At 41.7% G+C, this 19,359-nt stretch overlaps 1 long non-coding RNA gene across 1 annotated transcript; it reads left to right on the top strand.

Annotated features, from left to right (window-relative positions):
* The first annotated feature begins 786 nt into the window (after positions 1-786).
* On the top strand, positions 787-7,407 carry LOC110988456 (uncharacterized). The gene is made up of 2 exons (XR_002599446.2): positions 787-2,659; positions 3,167-7,407. It is a non-coding gene; the product is annotated as an uncharacterized LOC110988456 (long non-coding RNA).
* Positions 7,408-19,359: the final 11,952 nt, after the last annotated feature.

Below are 19,359 nucleotides of genomic sequence, written 5' to 3'. Positions count from 1 at the left end.
GTTCAAGACCTCATATCCTTCACTACAGTATGATATGCATGCTGTTAAATCTTAAGTACCCATAGATGTATGTACTTTAACCATATGCTGCCAGTGAGCCCCTGGAGAAATCTGTCATTGTTTTGAAAGATAATACCACTGTTTGTGGCATTCAGCATGGGCGGATTACCACGGGGAACAATAGCACTCCAGCGCTCCAGTGATGAGCGACACCTGCAAAATCTGGGCTCTTTTTACAAGGCGGCAGGCCTGGCTGAAATAGTCGGGCATCATTAGATGTTGCCTTTCGAATTAGAGTAGCCTCCAGAGTCATTTCTGTGTGTGTAAACGTCTAGTAAATGAAGCTATGAATTTGTAAAGAATTTTTAAAATAGAAGAAAACGATTAAAAACCACACAGCCCAGCAGAATCAACATGAATAAATGGCCTGGCAGGAACTGGTTAACACAGTAACACATTCTCAAGGGTACTGTTTTCTTTACTCTGTGACAGAAACTTCGACAACAGCTACGTAAGCAAGGGAGCCGCCAGTCTAGTGGCAGTACACAACGTGCCTCTCCTGTACATGCTAATCATTCCACAGCAACCACCTACACAGCACCATCTGGCAGCCCAGCAGCACCACTAAATCAGCCTTTACCTCGATCTCCTGCCATTCCTGTCCCCAATAATGCCTTGAAGGCACCTGCCCCTAAGATCCGTGGAAGTGTGGAGGGATTAAATCAAGAGATTGAGAGGCTGGTGTTGCAAGGAGTACGACGAGAAGTTGATACAGATAAGGTAATGCACAATATATGGGCACGCACCCTTATACAGCTATGCTTCCTTATACTTGGGATATTTCCTTTGTTCTCGTGTACAAAACTCCCACACAACATGAAAAAATTTTCAAATCACTCCCATTTGAACCAGATTCACTTTCCTACTTTAGGAATTCGACCGAACGTCGCTTATTTAAAATACTTCATTTTTCGACAGATGAATAGCGCTTAAAAATTCCTACTTTTTGAGTAAATTTGAAATATCTATTTACCCACAAGATAAAAACTCGCCTTGTGGGGTACCTTCCATTGTTCAAGTCCCTCTATACATGTTCAGGATAGTGCTACATATTTACTTGTCACTGATTCTCCCAATTACAGGGTATTCCCAATACAGTGTGCCAAGTGGTTGTCAAGGAGAGGCCATTTTACCTGCTGTTATTTGCATCATAATTCAAGTTATTATTTGATTTTGAAGATTTAATTTCTCCCATTGACTTTGTACACATTTTGAAACCCATTGACTTTGTACATATATAAGTGCCATTTTGCGTAAACGTTTGCGCATGTCTGTATGTTGCGCGATCAGCTGACCTGCGTGATCGGTCGATGCAAGCACTGTCGCACAGTCTTATTGCATACATGTAATTTCTAGATAATTTGTCTAGAAGGTTGTGAAAAAAATCGTGTGAAATATCAAGGGGAATTAACTCTGAGATTTCGTGTTATCAGGCCTCAACCAATTTTTACTCTCAATACAAATCATCCGTGCATGTATCAACCATTTGCGCGGTCTTGCATCGACACATGGATTCGATCAGGACGATATTTTCGACCGACCCATGTTTTTTCAGGTCCTCTTGGGACTTCCTGGACCTGAAATTACACCAATTGAGTTCTTAATGGGTTTTGCTTGATCAGAGGATTCCAAGATAGTCCCATAAAAGCTGAACTGAAACCAAATTCATGCACTGGCGCAAGAGCTTGCAAAAGGAGTTGACACTGAATAGGCATGATCATGATCGTGCCCAAGGGTGCAACGAGTCCAAGAGCTACACGTAGTGTGGTGGGCAGGTGGGTTTGGAAGCTGGACGGATGGATGAAGTGCTGGAACTGGTTCTGGTAGGAAAAAGTGTACGCATTACCAGTACAAACATGCTGTAACAATTGTAAGTTACCGTCTTTTCTTTCTGTGCTAAGTCTGGACAGTGATGTTAGGGAAAGAGAACTCAGTCAAATTAGCTCTGAATTTGCATTAACGTATCCCGAGAAACTTGAACTCTACAAATGGCCTTTTTTAACATTTCGATATGGTCACCTTATGTCCAAATGATGAAAAAGGCCATTAACAGTGATTATATGTAACTAGTCCTACGTGTTCAGCACAATCCAGTGATCAACTTGCACATATTCCTTACATGTAACTCCCTCCTGTGTACATTATTCAATGGTTTTAGAATGATGGATTTTATTCAAAGGCAAGTCAAATCAGGATGGAGCACAATACATGTACTTAATGTACATTTGCAAGTTTTACGATTGTGCTGAACATAGGCAGTCCCTCATGGTGCATACCGTATTTCAAAACCTTGCCCCCTGAGGACAAAACATGTTATTAGGGGTTCACGGTACCTGTGTAAATATCTAAAAATGTATGAAATTCGAATGTACATATAGACCTATGGTTATATATACATGTTGATGTACCGTAAGCTGATTTCACGGAATAGCTGAATTTCCATATTTTACTTCATTTGCATACATGTACATAGGCATCCTTCATGCTTCTGCTGTTTTCCATGTTTAGAAGTCAACGTCATTGCAGTTACATGTAGATCAGATGCACGGCTGTCCATGACAAAGGAAACTGCTGTACAACAAAGCAAGGAAATTAATAGGTAATGGTGAAAAAGCCTACTGTTGCACTGACATACAAACAGATCGCCAGTTCTGATTAATGCAGTCATGAAGCCAAGTATGTGTGTGGGTAGGTGTGTAGGTGGGGGGCATCCACAAATGGTTCCCTCATCAACATCCGTATGCCCAGTACCCCACTTTAAATTCAGGTCTCAATGTAGTCCTCAGCGTAATCCCAAGGTTGCTATGCCAGTGAATACACATGCACATGTGCAAGCGCTGTATTTGTATTTGTGTTCAAGTTCTGACATCAGTTTTTCCATGCATCAACACATTTACTGCTGCTCCTGACATGGCTAATTTTGATAAATGCAGTCATGAAGCAAAGCAAGAAGAGATACCCATGCATGTACTAATTTATCAACATCCATGTGTCCAGTCCCCCACTGTAACATTCCTGCTCATATGTAGTGAAGTGATATTAAAGATTTTTTCGATGCATGAACATATAACTGACGCTCAGTGAATTGATATTTTCCTGTTTTTAGATGACACAGAAGAAGTTTTTATCAGCACATACATGAAGGAAGTCTTTCGACATGTTGGTGTGATCAATGGAAATGCATTTTGTACCAAGACTGTTCTACAGAAAGACTTAAATACCATGATTTTCTGAAAAAAACTGAACCAATAAGACATGAGATATAGAAACATATGTTATGTGCACATGTCCCTGGCATGTTTTAGTCAAGATTACTGCAGAAATTGTGAACACAGATTTCGGATGCATTATGCAAAGTTTTCAGCGGTCACAAGATCCTGATATTTTAAAGGTGTTCCCATGTCCTCATTAGTATGTACATGTAGGGCAAAAAAACTTTACCAGTATTTATATAATATACATTAGTGAAATGTCCTAACCAGTTTGGTGCAGGATCCTTTTTCACCCATAGGTACCCCCACGCAGGATTTCTTTTTACATTTTAAACACAAAGGAGCAAATTGAAACTGCTGGCATTAGTTTTCAGTGTGTGGGTGTTTTTCACCCAAATATAGCTGCGTGTGGGATATTTTTTTAATCTAATAACAGTAAAGAACAAATTGCAACTGTTGGTTGCAATTAGTTTTTTTAATATTTATGACAATTTTGTTCAATAAAAGCTTCATGTGATTAATAAAATGTTAATGCAATTGATGAATAAAATTTTACAATTGAAGAAAACATTCTGTAAGGTATCTCATGAGTTTTACTCACATTATTTTTGAAGACTGCATGCATCAGGTGAGAGCAAGTTTAGGAATCCTTCGTATGAAAATCCTTGAAACATGGATGGACACACAAAGCATTGCCGCAGGTGTCGTACTGGTATCGTGATTCACACCGAATGCCGTGTTTCTTGCAAACATCGCACGGCTTGGTTGGATTGGTCTTTTTCGCAGTAGGTAGCTCAAAAAAGTGGTGTCCTTGAAATCGAATTGCTCCAGGAAGTGATCTCGGGCATTGTCATGATCTATACTCCAGTAACGCTACTGTATCCAAGATTTCCTGAATAAGTGACTGTTTGAATTGAAGAACAGACATCTTTCCCGAGGTGGCAGTGCAGAAGATAGCTGTTGATGATGGCCAAGTCTAAAAGATAGTAGAACACCTTCTTATACCACTTGATATGCTTTCTAGCTGATTTGCATGTTGAAGGTAGCTGATCAGAAAAGTTTGTACCTTCCATTCCTCTTTTGTAATCTATCACACACTTGCAGAAGAGCCAAAGAAGTTTCATTCCCATTGCTCATCGCCCCTTATGCCTATTGAAATTGATCATGTATGTTGTAGAAATTCATATAAATTTGCTCGTTTCACCTTTACAGTGATCTGTAGCTTCAATGTAAATAAATGCAGTCCAGAGAAGGAGTGTGTTTTTACAGTGTGTGACGAAGATACACTGTATGAAAGAAATGCACAGATATGTGAATAGACGTAAGTACAGTGTACATGTACATAATCATGACATGTCAGAAAACACGTCATGAATGCATGTAGCATTCTTTGATTTTCATCTGTCTCGAATTTGAAGCTGAGGAACCTGCACAAAGGTGAAAATACGCCGTACGAAAGAATGTATGAGCCTAAGGAACAACATGGACAGGGTCACTGGTATATATTTTAAATGCGTGTCAACACGTACATTTCTACATGTACATGTACAATGCACCCGTACATAATTTAGACATGTAAAAACTCACATGCCCAGTACATGTACATATCGTTGAGTCATAAATTCTTTATGAATGTATAAATGCATATGTACATATCTAGGGATGTGTTTACGGTGCAGGATGAAGATATGAAAGTGATGTACAAATGTAAATACATATATATGAACAGGGTACATATTCGTAATTTAGACATATCAGGAAATAAAATGTACATGTCATGTACGTCATTATACATGTATGCACAGTAGTCTTTTTTAAGAGTTTGACCCATAATTTCCTGAAAAAGATTTTGCATTAACAGTGAAAAATTTTGCAATTGAGGCCACCAACAAGGTGAAAGTAGGGTCCAAGTGAGAAGACATGTAAGAAACTGCGAGAAGAGCTACCGAAAGGGGAGTCCATTTTTGCGAAACATACTGTAGAATATCCAGAGGTAAATCGAAAGATGTTCATACACAGGTACGCTCAATGGTTGTGCTGGGAAATGCGCATTCAGTCATGATCGCACATTAATGGGCATTGTTGTATGGTGATTCGCTTCACCGGGTATGCTCGCGATTGGGTGGTTTGATTTTAAGCCAATTATTTGTGGCGTGGAGCAAACAACGTGATGACAAAGCTCTCATATCGCGTCTGCTAAAGTTCCAAGATGGAGTTCAGCCCTCTACACTCTCATCTTGTGCCGGAAAAGGCAGTTTTCAGCCCCCTTAGAGCTGCTGTAATATCTCCACCCAACATGTCAACTAACATTCGCCATTTTCGCCTCGAAAGCCGATGCAGAGCCGTCAATCCATGACAAGAAAGAGGCTATTTGAGCATCGTCAGATTCCCGCTTGAGGTCAGCTTCCGCGAAAACGCAGAAAGAAACTGCTCTTTGAAAAATATCCATCACTGGTGCCCACCGTTGTCGACATTCTAACACAGCATAGTTTTGCTGCTCACAGACAGCTGTCAGAATCATGGTCCTCCGTTGTTGTTTTAGTGCTCATCAGCTGCAAGAAGAGGTTGTGAAGAAAATAGCCGAGCTCAAGAAACGCATCAGCACAAGCACATTGCGACAGCTTTTTGTCCCACCAAATCATTCCAACAAAGCCAGCATTAGATATCAGTCTGTCGTCGATGCCAAAGGTTGGAGTCAAGAAAAATGACATCGGCAATACCCACAAGGCCTCTCACTTTTGCCGCACTTCCGTCAACTATGCACTGCAAATGGCTGCATGTTTTCACAGTGAAGTTTCCAGCTGGTCAGTGGATGACAAGAATAAATTGCTTTTTGGAAGTGGTCCGTGCGTAGATAGGAGAATGGCCTTAAAAATGTTTTTCCAGAAGCATGAAAACGTGCAATACCCAGACCACAATTTTGCAACAGGTTACAAGGTCATCCTCAGCGGAAACATGCAACTTCTCCACTGCGAGGTCACTACTCCAAGGGAGAGGTCCCGGTCAGTGAGTCCAGAAAGAAAACCACCTGTCAAAGCTAACGGCACTAATGCGCAAGAAAGTCCTCTGCCTCATCAAGCCACGTCTTGATCAAAAAGCTTGTACCGTACAGATGAATTGGGCCGCCTGCACTACAAGTACCCGAGAACTGGGCTGCTAACTGTTTGTCTGCGACGAAACAAAATTTTCAAGGCATCGGTGTATAATCACAACACCGACCTGCTTCCTCTCATCAGAGAGAAACATGAAAAACACGGGAAACATGACGCTGTGATTTTGTCCGACAATGGTCCTGACTGGTGAAAGGATAGCGTGAAGACAGTCATGATGATGGGACGACTCTGGCGTGACTTGTGCTTGGATTACCTTTGCATCACATTGTTCGCTCCTGGAGACAGCAGGTTCAACATGATCGAACATAGTTGGGCTTCCTTGACCATGTGGTTGACTGGTCTACAATTGGCTGCAACTTTGAAGGGGGAGGATATTGTGCCAGACGAAAAGGATGCTGCTATCCTTGACTAGGCGATGATGTGCACCACTGTTTTCTGTGGCAATGAAGTCAACCTCACAGCAGAACTACAGGGATAAATCTCTGGTTGTAGAACTCAGCGACGCCAGTTCTACCAAGATCCGTACCACACTAACCCTATCTGTACTTGCAGAGGAGTACAGATTTCTGGCTAGACACTTGGTTCAACGGAGATTCACGCTTGAATTCATCAATTGTGAGGATTGCCACTGTCACCACTGCACAAGGAATCCTGTCCATGCCATAGTACATGACATTTCTATGTGAATATGGTGGCAGTAGGGCGTCTCGGCGTCACGAAGGCCATTATGAGACTTGGCGCAAGTTGGCATCTCAAGCATTTTCGGGAAAGCTGGAGAAAGTAGCACTTGATCATGGACTTTACAACACACTCAAAGGAGATCACACATGCAGCAACGAGTGTCGCAAGGTCTTCCAGTCTATAGCTGACAGGGAATGCCACAGGAGACTTGTGCATACATGCACATGAAGAGAAAGGCAGTTAAAGAACAAACAGCTCTGTTCAGAGCCACACAAATTAAAAAAAGAGATTTGCTTCTTGGCATATGTTTGTTTTAATAAAGTTGAATACATTTTTAAAAAGTGTCATACCTCCTCTTGCATGTTTGTTCCACCACCCCCAACCTCCCCAGTCATATGTAGCGAGATAATGGTCCTTGAAACAGAATTGCAGATTTTATTGGCAAATTTTATGAGCAAAATTCAGTTTTTCTTCTAGTTCATGACATTGCAAAAGCATAATATTCATTTTTTTGGCTTTTTCACCAAAACTCAGTACACATGCATGTGATTGCACCGAAATTCCACGTATGGTGTCTGAACAACCAAGGTAATGGTGATTGGAACAGAATTTCAAATTTATTACTTTCACTCAAAAGGCCTACAAATCAACCAGAGACTTGTCAAATTCCAAGTGTTTGCTAAGAAAATGCGTATCTTGCTGCTGCTCAGATTGCTTTAAACAACATGTACTTACTATTTAGGGACTTATAAGTCACTTCAGAGTAAGACAAGTGAAAGTAGTATATAGAAATCTTCCTAAAATTTCTAGTCTAGTAGTTACATCATGGAGAAAGGACCTTTCTTCGTGGTTACATGTAGCATCATGCATGCGCGTATATTTGCATGGCCTGGGCCATGTGCCGGGCCGGCCGGGATGGTGGGATCACTGGCACTTACGGCCGACTTGACATGAAAACACGGCAGTGACACCAGCAATGGGAACCAGCACTGTGTTTCCAAATCCTGGAAGAAGCTGGAGATATTGGAAGGCTCCAAAACTGTCACTGGGCCTGGGCGTGTACACATTCGGTTTTCACAGAGCTCGAATAAAGCTGAGGTTTAGAAAAGGGCCACATTATACATTTTGAGCGTGGTTGTTGGCAATTGCGTCGTGATACTCCAAAGGAAAGACGTACGTGTACTTTGCACACCCTTTATTACCATCGTTTTCCTCATAACTGCTGATCTTTTCGCTGCTATAGGAATGGGTCTCACTTTTGTTTTACTATTCCCGTGTTGGTTAGTGTCACCCAGCCACCATAAATAGCTCACTCCAGGACAAAGTACGAGAAATGGAACACGCCCAAGTGTTGAAGGATAAAACAAATGCACCAATTCTTTATAACTCAATGTTTCTCTAGTTGTATTCACTTCCTTTTCGATAAATTTAAAATTACAAATACAAATATCATTCTTCAGAAATTTCCACATCAGCCAAATGGCCACTCGTTTGATAACTTCCCAAAATTACTAATAATTTCAATATCCAAGTCTTCTTCACTTTCAGTGTGGCAATAAATAATTATTCCAAAGTCAAAATGTATTATCCCAACACTCACTTAGATCCTTTTCCTTTATTCTTTGTCCTTTAACTTTTACACACTACTTCAAGATCTATTCATTTTGTTTTTCCACCACACAGTCAGATTCTGTTTACTTATCTACCGCACAAGTTCCAAAATTGTTAATCCCTTTTACTGTGGTAACTTCCACTGCAGTTTTCACCAACACTTAGTTTTCAGTCTTTTTCTCCTTGCTGCAACTTAATAATATCATTACCAATAATCACACTTCAATTTCTATCAGTGATTCATTCAACACCGTCAATTTTGTGTGGCTTTTCAATCTAACAGTTAACAAAACTCACAATAATGTTTCACAATTAACACAATCTCTATCCAAAAGATAAGTACATGTATATACCAGTAAATATTCCAAATTACAATTCTGTCAGTGTTTTTGGTGAACGGCTAAAGTGTCCCTCCCGTCTGATGCACGGATGGTTCCTGGAACCTTGGAAGCTTTGTTGGCCAATGGAACACACGGAGGGCTCAAGTTCAGGGTGGGTTCTCAGTCTCGGCGCAATTCACAAAGGGGTCACATTAATCACGGTGACAAAATCGGCCCAACAGTTCCTAGGGCTGACTTCAGATCAGGCTTTTTTTTTGCAGGTCTCACCCATCAGATTAAATGACTTGGGTTTTACCCCAAATCTTCTGCCATCTAAAAGTTAATATCAAACTGACTTTTATTTATGTAGGGAAATTGTTACGTTCTTTTAGAAAGATCCAAATTTTATCTGCCACACCCAGTTTGTTTCTCTATGCAAAAAAAAAATTGCCTTTATAATCACAATCTAAGTAAATTTTCACAATATAAATGTTTTAACATCAACAAGAATGACACTCAAGGTTAGGTGGGTTTTCATCCACTTGGAAAAATAGCTAGCAGCCACTGCCTGTATAACTTGCAACAATAATATGTCGACACTTGGTTTGGTTTGTCCTGAGCTTTATCGATGTTGCCTGCTTGAGGGTTCAGCAGCAAGTGTCCCTCCTGCTAGCAGCAACAACTCTCAGGGCCTGACCCAGCCGCGCAAAAAAAATTGACAAGAATTTGGACTCAATTGTTCCTAACCATGGCACTATTTATACTTCAGTGCACACTGCTCCACACTCACTGTGGCATACCATTCCTTATTCGGTGGTTTCAGCAATGCTGCCCTCTGGGAAGCTGGTAGGTACAGAGACCTAATTAACATTCAACAACTTGTAATCAATGAAACTGCAGGTAAATAAATTTATAGTAAAACACACAGAGACTGGTTTAAAATCCATTTTTATTAACTTTACACAGATACAGATTTACAAAATGAATTCACTTGTGACAGTTAGATTTATACTTTTTGTGGACAGGGCCTATGCCTGTAGCACTAGAGGGGTTACTGGTATTAATGTACTCATGCTGGCCACACACGAACGGAACTTGTCACTTGACAACCGCGGCGAAGGAAACCGAAGCCTGATTTTTTTAATGTCGACTTACACAAAGGAATTTTTGTGGTTTTGTGGAAAAGGGATCGAGAAAAGCATGCCGACATATACAAAATGACAATGTATAAATGCCAACTTAGAAATGAAATTTTTAATGGAAATGCATTACAGATAATCAGGACTTTTGTGAAATGGCCGACTTGGACGATATGACAGGTAAAGCAATGTCAACTTAGTTGGAGTTTGTATGAATATGAACATTCTCAAACATTTTGTGCTATGCCAACAAAGCACTTTTCTTCACAACCACAAAAAGGCAAAAGAAGCCCTGTGTTCTGACCTTGAGACAGGCGCAGTTCCTCTATTTTTTATACTTCTGATGACCCAAATCCCATTTGTTTTGTGCATGTTTTTCCACCCATGACTTTGATCTTTTAGCAACTCTGGATCTTCATCAAACTTAGGTCAATTAAAAATCCTTATGCATAGACGGTTCTAGAACATTGACATCACGATGACTTCATCAACTGATTTATTATTGATTTTCAATATTTATTTCAGCCCATTGACTTTGTACACATTTTTGACTTTCATTTTGTTTACTCAGCTATCTTTGATCATTATTAAAGTAACACCAATGAAAGACCTCGAGGCAAAGATAATACGAAATAATTACGTCATGATGACATCATCAAGTGATTTATTATTAAGTTTAGATATTTAAATATTACTTTAATGTTGTAAAATCCATATAAAACCAACCATGGCCTCTAGCAAAATTCTGTTTGCAGCAAGTGGCAGAGTATAATTTGGTCTCCAATTCATCCCATGTGGGTCAAATCACGTGACCCTTTTTTCCGGTCAAAACCGGAAGTGGGCTTATTGTTTAAAAGTGGTAATAGATAATGTATATTAAGCTATTTTTTCAATGGTGTAAGTCTCTCAGTGTTAGTGCTGGGTTGAAACCTTGCTTATATCTTGGAAAGGAAGTGCCTGAGGCAAATATTGAGCTCATGTAATGATGATGTAGTCAAACAAGTCACATGACATTAAAGGGGCACTATTTGAAATGCTGAATCTCCTGAAATATATCTACAATTGGGTTCAAACCTTGCTGATATCTTGAAAGGGAAGTGATTTAGACGAATATTGACCTCATGTGATGATGACGTCATCAGGTGAGAAGTCAAGTGACATTAAATGGGCACTCTTCAAAGTGCTATATCTCTTGAAGTACATGTGGGATTGGGCTGAAACATTGTGTCTAGCTCGAAAGGGAAGGGTTTAAGACCCTAATTGACCTGATGTGATGATCGGGTGACAAGTCACATGACATTAAAGGTGCATTTTGTAAAGCCCAATATCTCATGAAGTACATTTCCCATCAGGTTGAACTTTGCAGAGAGCTTGAAAGGGAAGGTTTCGAGATGGAAATTGATTTCATCTGATGGTTGTATCATATGATAAGTCGTGACATGTATTGAGATGACATGGATTGTAAACTTTCCATTGCTGTATTTCCATTATTGGCCATTATGTAACAATTTTATTCAATGAGTTTTGGAAAACCCTTTTAACCACTTCGCACTGGGCTAATGAAAAATGTTAATGATGCTGGGTCGGGATAATTATAATTTTTCTGTTTTCAAAATTCTTTAAAAATTCATTTCATTTAACGGACCTCTGTACCCACAGGCAGTAATCTTTAGGCACTACTCTAAATTGACAGCTGACCTTCAATGACGCCTGATTATTTCAGCCAGGCCTGCAGCCTTGTAAAAACAGAACCAGATTGTGCGGTGTTATGTAAGATTCTTTTGTTCCCGAAACCGGGAACAGTGAACTGCTGACCTCTATTCAATAGGGATCAGATTAGCATGCAGCGGTGCTGTGTGGCTCATTGCTGTGGTGGTGGAGAGCTTTTGTCTCCGGTGATAATCTGCTCACTCTAAATGCCCCAAACCGTTGGTTTCAAAACAAGGCTGGATTATCTCCACTATTGAGTGTGGAAAAATGCCTGTAATTCCCAGCAGCCTGGTCTTTTGTGTCAAGCACGGTCTTTTGTTACAAGGCCCAACTCCTTTGTCCGGTTTTGGGCTCCCCTGCTTCATGTATAAAGCCAAGGTGCTCAAAAATGGGTCGCCCGTCAGGAAGTGGTTAAACCAAAGCAGCTCCGTGGTTGTCCATAACCACTCTCTTCTTTGGGTTTTTTTTCTTTTTCCTTTTTCAGACACTTTTTTGTGACAGGGAACTTTGATGGTTTTATTTATCTAATTGATTTCTGACTTGGTAGACTTCCACAGATGATTCCATGACAGTATTAAGATTCGTAAGAACATAAAATAAGTAAACCTCACAGGAAAAATATATGCAGGAGTAGCGCCACAACCTTTTGTATGAGATGATTGGTGCCACTGTATGTGAGAAATTAGAGTCTACGGGAGAAAAATTCTGCTTAGTCCCACTTTATGATTCTAGATTGTAAGAATTGAATGCAGGATCCGATGAAAAACTGTATAGTATCTTTTTGTGATGCATTGAAATGCACATTCCAAGTAAAACCATCACAACCCCCTGTCCTACCGCATCGCTACTTTTGCATGATGCGGTTACATATGGGTGTTGAGAATTTAAACCCAAAAACAATAGCCCTTCTGTTCCGAGGCAGACAGTCCTACTTTGGTTTTACTTATTTTTTATTATCTAGAGGGGCATTATAATACAAACTCAGGAAGTTGCATCAGATGGGCGTCGTGCACCACCTCCTGTCCTACCAAGTGTCGATACTGGTACCCAAACCCCAGCTGAGAACCAGGATGATGGTAACCTCAGTGAGGAGAATGGTAGTAGAGGATCAGATAGCCGTAGTCATTCTGTATCACCAACCTTTCAACTGGATGGCTCACCATCTCGACCTTCGAGTAGGTCAAGCTCTACGGGTAATAGTGAGGTTAAAGGGGAGAAAGGTACAGTGTCATTTTTTACCTTGGTGCAAATACATGTAGAACACTTGAATGTACCAGTACTGTCATAAAGGAGATTTTGATATTTGGAGGTACCATGCTTCAGAAACTTGATGCCAAGCTGGTAGGCAGATCATACCACTTTGCCAAAACTATTCTGTAAACTATGAGCATCACAAGGTACCTGTATACAGTCGTGCAGTTAAAACAAGAAAAGCAAATATGATTTCAGTGTAGAATTACCATCCTATTTCTGTCATTTATGTTTGAAGAAGAGGCAATGTGGATTTCAGGGTAATTAGCAAGATGGAAGTATATAAGTATTATATTACAAATATTGTAATGCTGAGATTTGGCATCCTGGTTTCATTTCACAGAGACAATGCAATGTACATATATATGTACATGGACATGATAGAGGTGTTCACAGCATAATGTAATTGCAGTTGAAATGTACTATTCTTGATTATAACTTATTTGTATTTTATATAGGAGAAACATCGCCAGATTTCCATGGTTGCAAGTATGCTTCCTCTCCAAGCCACAATAAATCTTATCAGCTTACTAGAGATCCACCTGATGGCTGTGAAAGAGTACGTTCTATTGAAGAACCAAGGTTAGTTGCATCTTACCTCAGAATTGCAGAGGTAGCACAACTTAGAGCCTGCAATATGACAGAGCAGTGTAATTGATACAGAGACTGTGAAGTCCACTCAGAAAAATTCGTAATATGATTTGGGCTGGCCATCAGGGCTAAATTTAGCACCTGGGTACATGTTAAATTGCAAGGACCAGGGGCCATGGCCTACTGGCCTGAGGCTATTGAATTTTGGGAAAGATCATAGAGCTTTAAGTCACCTTGCCCGTTTCAGCATGTACATGTAGGATTTTTTTCTTAATTCGTATACCCTATACAACTAACGTGGAAAACCAGCTTATGATCTTGGACTCATGCAGTTGGTATCAAATGCCGTTTGGGAAGAATTTAAGTGGGGAAAACATAGGTTTTTTGGGTGGGGAAGTGTTATTTTCCACACCCCTTTTGATAATTTTTGGTGTGTGCACAGACAAGGGTCTGTATTATATTCTGATGAGCTTCAAAGTGATAAGTGTATGTATTTAGCCATGAAAATATCTCTCCAAGAGTTTTTCAATCAAAACTTACTATTAAAGGCTAATTAAGGCCCCTATAAATAGTTCTGCTTCCGGGTTTCTGACCGACCCTAAGTTTCAACGTGACCCAAACATTTTCATTTGCATGTTTTTTGGCTTCTTCTTCTCAAAGAGGCGATTAGTGCATAAGTTAGTGCATCAAGTGTTGAAGCAATTGTTGGACTGACTGTACAGTTCAGTCAGCTTGAGTGGCAGGTTTTGGCTTAAGTGGCAGTCTTTGGAGCAGTTGGGGGAGATGAAGATTGATGGTACTCATGCTGATGCTGCGGATTCTTTCCTCGCCCCCTGCTTCATCACCATCTGGACCTTCCGTGTTCGCTTCCATCTTAAAGAACACCCTCTTTGACACTGTGGCACTTTTGACTCGATCTATGGCAATAACCCCCCCAGTTATTGGTGTTAATCTGGACGCACTGCATGTCGTGTTTACAGACACCTTTGAAACGCAACAGTAGTCGTACCACAGGACAGACGCCCACTTGCAGTTCTTCGTGCAGTATTTCTTTCGGCATGCAGTCAGGCTCCATGCAGTGCACGTGGCTGAGCCACCGGAGTCATCTGTGGCTGAGAAATGCAGGGATGCTTAGCAAGTCAGCACGTGTAAAAACCACTGTTTTGAGGACTCTATTCTGCCACCTTATTTTCATAAGACATCGAAGACGGTGGAGATGGAACCCATTTAATAACTACCATACAGGAGAGTGATCAGGATTGTCTGATTTAAATGACCTTTGTTTAAATCACTGATTTAAATTGTGATTTAAATCAAATAATTGTTTTGGAAAATATATTCAATTTTGGGAATAAAAAGGCAAACATTTTAAATTTTTGAATTTTTTACTGATTAGAAAAGTTTGCAGGTTTTGCACATTTAAACAGCAAAACCCTCCTCTGTACATGACCCTTCCAGTTCCTAGTATTAACCACTTGCTGCCAGGAGACCCGTTTTCGATCACCTAGGCTTTATACACAAAGCCAGGGAGCCCGAAACGGCACAAAAGAGCTGGGCCTTGTAACAAAAGGCTGTGCTCGGCACAAAAGACTGAGCTGCTGGGTATTACTGACATTTTTTCACTCTCAATAGTGGAGATAATCCAGCCCTGTTTTGAAACAGTATACCACGGTTTGGGGCATTTAAAGCGAGCAGAGCCACCAGGGACAAAAGCACTCCACCACCGCAGTGATGAGCCACACAGCACCGCTGCACACTAGTCTGGCCCCTATTGTAAAGAGGTCAGCAGTGCACTGTGCCAGGTTCGTGAACAAAAGAAAGTTATATAACACCGCACAATCTGGGTTCTTTTTACAAGGCTGCAGGCGCCTGGCTGAAACATTCAGGAATCAATGAATGTACATGTACCTGTCGGCTTACAGTGGCCACCAAAGAGTCCTTCGTATGGGTTTAAATGGCTGTTAAATGAAATAATTCATTTTTAAAGAATATTGAAAACTGAAAATCTTGATAATTGCCCTGTATGTGTGCACTGCATTTTTATAAGCACCCGGCAGCATGTGGTTAAAGAAGTATGAATGCACATGTGTAACACAAAGTCTGGGTTTGCAAGATTTTTATGTTCAATTCTGTCCACTTGTTTCAATTTAATTCAGCTTTTTGGATTCAGTAAGTGTATTTGATGCAAAGAATCATGATTTTATTTTACCTCATTTAAATTGCCCACTTCAGCGTTTAAGCAAAGAGGAAGGACACTTAAGGAGTTAGAGCCCTGGCACTTCAAAGTGCTCGATGAGCATTGCTGCTTAGACAAACAATAGTAAACATTCCAAAAATGCCTGATTACGGCCTGCAGCTTAGCATACAAATGGGGCCAGTAATATTCTTGCAATATTTTGTGTGTTTTGTTTGCAATTAACTACAACTTGTCATTATGACCAGGAAATTGAGAGCGAAAAATATCTAACATTAGATCTACTTTTACCATCATGAATAAACATTTTTACTTTGTTACGCTGTTCCATTCTCCGTGCAATGTTGGTAATTTTATTTTGTCTCTCCAAAACATCAGTTTTCCAAGTCTTTGTATGAACTTGGTTAAGACTGGCCAACAACGTGTTGACCACCATCGACAGTTAAGTTCATAGCAAACAGAATGTGGTATTTCAGCACAAGGAGTACTCAAGAGATCTCATGAAATACCTTTTTGTATAATGCCATGATAAAATGATTCAAATGAAATACAATATCTTATAAACAACTTGGCTGTTCATTCCCAAAATAACTCCAGAAGAAAGTATTCTACAAGGGCAGTGACTCTACATATACATGTACACAGGGCACACAGCCTAATACAAGCATTAAACTTGATATTGTTTTCAGATCATACCAAGTAACATTGATAGCATGAATACTCAACTTCCTATACTGCAGTGCCCAACATTTTAAGGTTGCAGATTATCAGCGAAAAATTACAGCAATGATCATATGATACAAAAGGGGCTTATGGTTGAGAAACAAATGGCGTGTAGCAAGCATTCACTGTGCTCTGGCTATGGATGTACTGGAAACTTAGTGTTTGGTTGAAAATCTGGTATGCACTTTATCCGTGGTATATGTGCACGTACTTGTCTCCCAAGGAAGTGTCTTCTGTGTGGGTACATTTACTGGTAGGTGTTTTACTGCAAGCAGTTCACTAAGGCTAAGACATGATGGTTTGTGAATTTAATCAAATTGCTTGATTTAAATTTCTTAGTCTACTGCGCTCTACCTACCCAAACAGTCACAACATATGCAAATTTCCCATGTGCACATGGCCATTCACTGATTAAGACTTTACCATCCAAGATGCCCTATGACCTCCCACTACATTGTGGTCTCGCCGCCATGATCGTCCTTTTCTCAGCGCTGCATCGCAACAGACGTGTCTTTCAGACATCTTCCAATTTTTCGAGTTCTGTTTTCGCTAAACGGTTATGTGTTGACTTTATCATCCAGTCATGGTTTCTGAATAACCTTTACCTTGTGTGATTTCATTTTTGTCGGTAAGAGTGTTATTTTATTGTTTTTTGGTGCCCTTTTTTCTCTTTTTGTCTGTGTGTGCATTCTGTAGGTGATTACCATGAGTGCTATGAGGAACGGTCAACCCTACACTCCCCATCGGCCGGGCTGCTTGAGTGGGTGCATTCGTACTTTAAAAGTGGCCCATATAATCCACACAACCCTTGCTGCATGAGAGAGCGTGCATTCCTTATTTTAGCAGCAGTTGTGGATTATGGCCTAAAATTAACCGCTTGAGAGAGCACTTTTGATAAGCAGTAGAACGGTCACAAGGCCTAGCCACATGGGTGTTTCACCCCTTTTTGTGGCTTTGACGAGGATGTAGGCTTTAGCCACGAGCAGGAGGGGCCCTATTGGGATCAGTGCCTCCTGCTCGACAGTCATGCACAGGAGCCAACTGGTGCAGCTAGATAGAGCCCACGTTATACGCCTGAGCTCTGATCACTTACAGAATGAGGCGAGGCCAAGCCATTTCCTAAGTGGCTCAGATGAGGAACCTGGCCTTTACCGCGATGCTAAATTCTGTGGTAGTCAGACTCCACTCAGGAAATTTTCTGACTTAAAAATTCTATTTCTCCACCCTACAACAGACCGCCTAGTCATCAGGCCAGCGCTTCCTATGACCATTGAAGACCCAACGAGTCGGCTGATAGAACACCTATGGCTCACAAAAGCCAGCGGACCAAGGTTGCTCCTCCTCCACCACCACCTGCAACGGCTTCCGGCCGCTGTAGCTCTGCTACATGCAAGGCCACATCCTCGATAGCACTGGCCGACCCGACACCCAGTCAGCCTCATACCGACAACACCAGGACACAGGCTCACCGCGCCCCTCCAGGTCAGGCCCGCCTGATGACTCTCCAATCCACGGTGCCAGGACATCCAATAAGAACTCACCGGGCACCATGGCACCTACAGGACTTCTTTGCTGCCGTGGCTCTGCAACCCATCTGTGGCTCTGGCTTCCGGCTTGGTATTTCCGGAAATTTGGGACCCTTCTTAGCTTGCCCTCCACGAAGACGGCGTCCATACCAGCCAAGCTCCCGTCTGCCCTTCAGAGGATCAGCCTCCAACCTTACCCACTGCGTTGACTGCTAATTCTGCCCCACGTTCCAGACCAGAGGGCAAGCATTCTTCTACGCCTTCATCGGTTGCTTCGAAGGTCAAGAAGAGACATCATTCTAAACAATGTGAACACTCCCCCAAACCATGGATGACAACGTTCCCTTCCATCAATGAATCTCTGTCCTCTGCCTGCCTGAGCGACAGACCCACACCAACTTCCACCGCTCCGGACCCGGACCTTTTGCCCCCGGCTCCCGCAGCCTCAACCCGCTCTGCAGTTACGGACGACTACTTATAGCGTGGTACTCACCAAAGCCTGAGCCAAGCTGGTGTCCCCCTTCCGGAACATTCGGTCACATACAGGAACATTCATGGATATGACCCTGGCATGACTGCACCTCACTCCGAGCAGTGGACACCATTGTCAGGAGAAGACGACGCCAACCCCTCAGGTGACCTCACCCCCTCTGAGGGTCGGCTCCGTCTCCTGCAGCGTGACATAATCCAAGTCCTCAGCCTTCCAGCTCCTTATCCCCCCTAAAGGTTCACCGGTCGCACCTCCTTCATGCGCCACACAACCAGGCTGGAATCTTCAGGTCCAACTTTCCCAGAGACCGCTCATGCATTGAAATTTTTGATTCAATCAGCAAGGCCACACACTGGTGCCCTTATCCTCCCAGGGCCCTGGCTTACTACCACTTCCCGAGCAAGGACTACGATAATTTCCTATCGATGCCGGAAATTCTAGACGCAGCTAGAGACAAAATCATTGTTGATTTGGGCAATCCTCCTCGGAAGTCAATCTTTCGCGATAGTGACAAGTCTCGCCTCGAGTCAGCCCTGGTTAAACTGGACAAGGTTTCTTGCCTCAGTCTACGCTGTTCACCCTTCCTCCTTCTCCTCTTGGAATACATCGCATGTGCCTGCGAGGAGAATTCGCCAGTGTCCCCAGATTTTGCGGCCTTGGTGCTCCGGGGCCTTGACAAGGGCCTGGCCCTCACCTTTGATCAATTCACCCAGATTTCCTGCCTGGCTTCTTCTACCT

Source organism: Acanthaster planci, linkage group LG17, assembly GCF_054643075.1.
Source record: "Acanthaster planci isolate LZ-2023a linkage group LG17, COTS_SCS, whole genome shotgun sequence".
Lineage (NCBI taxonomy): Eukaryota > Metazoa > Echinodermata > Asteroidea > Valvatida > Acanthasteridae > Acanthaster > Acanthaster planci.
Note: the sequence above shows the minus strand (reverse complement) of the source record. Positions and strands in the feature narration are given on the sequence as shown.